The sequence below is a fragment of the Nuphar pumila genome, chromosome 12 (assembly GCF_984573655.1).
Source record: "Nuphar pumila chromosome 12, dmNupPumi1.hap1.1, whole genome shotgun sequence".
Classification (NCBI taxonomy): domain Eukaryota; kingdom Viridiplantae; phylum Streptophyta; class Magnoliopsida; order Nymphaeales; family Nymphaeaceae; genus Nuphar; species Nuphar pumila.
The window spans coordinates 3,800,205-3,804,718 of NC_143260.1; the positions used below are offsets into that span (position 1 = coordinate 3,800,205).

The 4,514-nt window shown below is 44.0% G+C and overlaps 1 pseudogene; it reads right to left on the reverse strand.

Moving 5' to 3' along the window:
- Positions 1–2,172: 2,172 nt before the first annotated feature.
- LOC149819697 (transcription factor bHLH30 pseudogene) lies at positions 2,173–4,248 on the reverse strand (annotated as a pseudogene).
- Between the last annotated feature and the right edge of the window lie 266 nt (positions 4,249–4,514).

The window sequence follows — 4,514 nt, forward strand, 5'->3', positions numbered from 1 at the left end:
AGTAGGCCCATCAATTTTCGGCCGTTCAGAGAGAGAGAGAGAAGAGTGTGTATGAACAGGCGAAGAATCGGCGATTCCAGCCGTCGTCAGCCCGCCGGAGGAGGCATTTCGGTGCGAGTCGACGAAGGATTTCTAGGGTTTGTTTGCTTCACGATCTCGTTCGGTCTGTTTTAAATTCAAATCACCAGAAATTGATGTCAGAATTAATTAGGAGGAGCAAATAGTTCTGAATTTCCCGAATCAGAAGATGATGATCTTGGTTGAGCGATCCGTAGCGATCGGATTCGATCTGACTGCGTGATCTTTATAGTTCATAAATCATGATCGGAAGGATACTTGATGTTGTGAGTGGCTTGAATTTTGGACCCGCTTTGATCCATTATCGGATGTAAATATATTTTGTAATTTTTCTTTTTGTACCGGTTAGGGTTTGATGCCCTTCCTTATATGTATAATTTTTTTTTCTAGAGTTGGGCATGAGAGTTTCGGGATATCTCCTCGCATTTGCTAGTGGTTTTTTTGCTCACCTTTAATTTGCCGGTGAACCTAAGCCTGAGTGTCTCACTTAAATCTTGTGTTTTCTCTTGTTCTTGGTTTTTTTCTCGATCTTTTTCCTCGTGGTTTTGCATAACCGTTGAAAAATGTATAATTCTTCCAAATCAAAAGGAAAGGGAAGAAGGTTTCTTAGGCTTTACGTTGAGACACGTTGCAGTTGTGTGAGAGAAACTTCGAGTCGTTTTTAGGGTTTTGATAGCGATATAACTTAAACTTGTTTGTACTATTCATTTTTGGATATCTGAAACGAGATTATCTTGTTCTCGATTGGAAGATTCCATCCATAGAATCCCTTTTCTCAAAGCCGTCCAAAAATTGCATCTTAAAATCTTTACTAGTTGACAATTCATTGTGAGATTTTCTTTTATTTTCTTCAATTTTGTTTAGGAGGCATTTGTGTCACCGAAATGGTAGGGTTTTGCGGAAAAGCACGAGGAACAAAGAGTTTTCACGGGCCTCACCATAACAACACAAACAGTGGTCTCTCTTTCCTCGTGGAAAAACTGCCCTAAAATCAACGGGATCACCCCCCTTTCAGCGGAAAGACTTCCCGTGGCCCGACTTCGTTTCCGCGAAAGGTTCACGCTTCATACCGCTGTAGGCAAACGTGCCCTTTATCTGTATTGGATTCTTAGGTTTCGTTGGAACCATTTTCTGGTTAAACCATATTCCACCATTTGGATGCAGTGGGAAACAAATTCCACAGACGTCCAGTTGGCTGAAATGTGATCTATCCACCTACAGAGGAAGATTAGATTCTGCAATAATGAGCTCTTGGAACACAGTTTCCAATGGGAACAAATTTCAGGGAATCAATACACATCCTTAGTAGATTACAGTATCCGAAAACAATTCCTTGGAAACGTTTTATTTTTTTCATGAGTTGCTTCTTTCATGGTCATACGGTTGAATGCAGCAATGAATCTTAGAGTTTTAAAAAATGACAATCATCACATCCCTTCATCAACGGGGTTGGGCACTAAGGAAGCACGTACGGGACGTTTGATGATTTGAAAAGAAGGTAGAAGAAGTCCTATTTGACCTAACGCGCGCATAATATTGGCAGTCACATCTCTTTGATTTCTTAACAAACTTCGAATGTTTCATTCGTTTTCCCTGACCCCCAAGATATTTGCTTTGGAACTTGATTTCCCAAAACCAAAATTATGAATTTCTTCCCAATATTCGATGGCATGGTTTAAAATGTCTCTGAATTTTATGATTCATAATGCATATCATCATTATGGGGTGTTCTGTGGAATCAAATCTCCAGTGCTTCAATCAAATCTCTCTCTCGTCCTTCAGTTAAATCTCTCTGGTTTTTTTGATTAAAAATGAATATCACCACCGCTAAGTAACTTCACTCCGTTGGTTCAATTAAATCTCTCTCTCTCTCTCTCTCTCTCTCTCTCTCTCTCTCTCTCCAAGCTTGGTTATCAACAATTAAAAGATAATAATAATCATATTCACATCATCAAATGAGTATCCCCATCCTTGTAAATCACCCAATTTCAAAGTTCCGATCGATTTTCAGTCGGCAATGGCAGGAAGAGGAAAACTATATCACCCAAATCTACTAAACACATGCAAAGTAAGCATCCAGATTTTGATTGCTCTCTCAATCCAACCATTTTGATAACTGTCATTCAGTAGCCAAATCCATAGAACTAATTTCCAATTTCAATATGTGAACATTCTTAGCACCCCAAACACTGATACCATCTCATGAGAACCCCCAAAAGAATGAACGGCCCCATCAGTTTCTGTTAATCAAGTACAGCAAGGTTCAATGCTCCTGATAATTGGACATCACTCGCTTCCCCGCAGAAGCAGAAAGAAGCCCAACCCAACATTTCCCACAACTATACCAACACCCCCAACAGCAGAAATAGAAAGGAACTCTACACTTGTCTCTACAAAACAAGCAGAAGAGAGGGCCAACCCCACATCTTCAACTCGTCTTCCTCTCCATCCTCTGCCGTTTCCCGGCGGAGCTCTCACCGCCGGTGCGCTCCATGACCGCCTTGAGAGCTTCCTGTATGCACCCAACCGCCGAATCGCCGCCGGAATCCTCCTCTCCGGTGATGAAGAGCACATTGACCATCCTCCCACCGAGCGTGGAGATCTCGGCCTTGAGGGTCCGGAGGCGCAGCGTCTTGAGCGTCCTGATGAGCTCCGGCAGGATGTCCGTCCGGTCGTCGCAGCAGAAGGACGCCCGGATCACTGACCTGCCGTCATCGGAAACCTCAGCAGAGAGCACGCTCACTTCATCGGTTTCCGTCGGAACAAGGCTGAATTCAGCAAGCTCTGATGTTCGCCGCTTCAGCTCCTTCATGTGCTGGATCACCTCTGCTAGAAGTGATGCCTTGTCCGTCTGCCGTTGAGACATAAGCAAATAATCAAAACACCCTTTATTTTTTTAACATGATTTTCTCAGTCTTTTCTTGTTTGAATTTGCACCAACTTATCAGGAAATATGAGATTAAGTTGGGATATTGCTTGCCTAAAATGCAGTATCCCAACTTAATCTCATATTTCTGGATAGGTTGATAAATTTAAACATGGCATTATTGCATGTTTGGCATGTAAAACCCAATATCCATAATTAGTGTGCAATATTTATTTATTGTGTTTGGTTATGGATTTGAAAACTCGTTCCATGGAACCAAAATTCTTTTTTTTTACATGAAATACGCAATATATCCGAACACTATGAAAATGACAACAAAGCACTCAAAGTATTATTTAAGCCCAATTTCCCTTTCCTCCTTCCTTTGCTGGCATGTTTAATCTCGAGATAAAACAAAATTTTATTCACAAAGAATCAATTTTGAGATACTTAGGCATTAGCCAAAAATGGGTTTTCCGATTTGTTTTGGAGGGACGTGTGTGCCAATGAACGAGACGAAATTCTAATTTGAACGAGACGAAATTCTAGTTGAACTAGACGAACTAGGCATTCTTTTAGTGAGTGGCTGCAGTTTCAAAGATTCCCTTCATGACTGTTCCCATGGTGATCATGATGGTGTCTACGGGACCAGGAAAGAAGGGTGATGGTTCTACATTTTGATGGTACTATTGTTGGTTCGCTTTTGTGTCTTCCGGGGTGAATATTTCAGAGGGTTGACGCAAAAGGACTCCAGCTTTCTGTCCCAACAAAAGGAAAAACCCTAAACCAAGAAAGCCTTCCATTCTCTTTTGCCGTCTCTAACAGAGAAAAAAGAGAAAGGAAATGATGCTTAATGATGAGCAATGACCTTCGATCTCAAAGTTTAGAGAGAGAGAGAGGGAGAGAGAGAGAGAGAGATGTTGTACTTTGGTGGTGTTGGGGAGGAGGCTCCTGAGAGTGGCCAAGTGGGAGTTGATCCTTTCCCTCCTCCGCCGCTCGGCCTCGCTGTGGCTCTTCGACGCGGCCACCTTTGCGTCGAGATTCTCCGGCGAGGGGACGGCGCTGTTCGAGACGTCGTGGAGGACCCCCCCTTGGAACCCCAGAAACCGGCCGGCCGCTGGCGGAACCGCGAGGCAGCCGCTCGGAATTCCTTGGTATTCTGGCTCTCCTCCTCCGGCGAAGGAGAACGCTGGAACGGACGGGAACACGACGTGATTGGCCGGAATTCTGACGTTCCCATCGTAAGAAGACAGGAAACCACCCGCCGATATCGCCGAAATCTGACCTATCCCCGAGGCCGGCATCGGTTGGAAGTGGTCAGGTTGCATGGGCAAGCATCTCATTGTGGAAGAGCTGTTCCTTTTAGAGAGCGAGAGAGAGAGAGGATGGTGGTGGTGGTGGTGGTGGTGTTTCCCGGCGGGTGGAGGGATTATCGCGGCGAATTTTCCGGCGGGACCGGTTGGCAGAAAGGTGGTGGAGGGTGGGTTGGAGTTGGAATGCTTTGCTTTGAGCGGTTTCGGCTACTGCTTTTTAAATCGCTTTTCCCATGAGAATTACTGATCTGCACCTG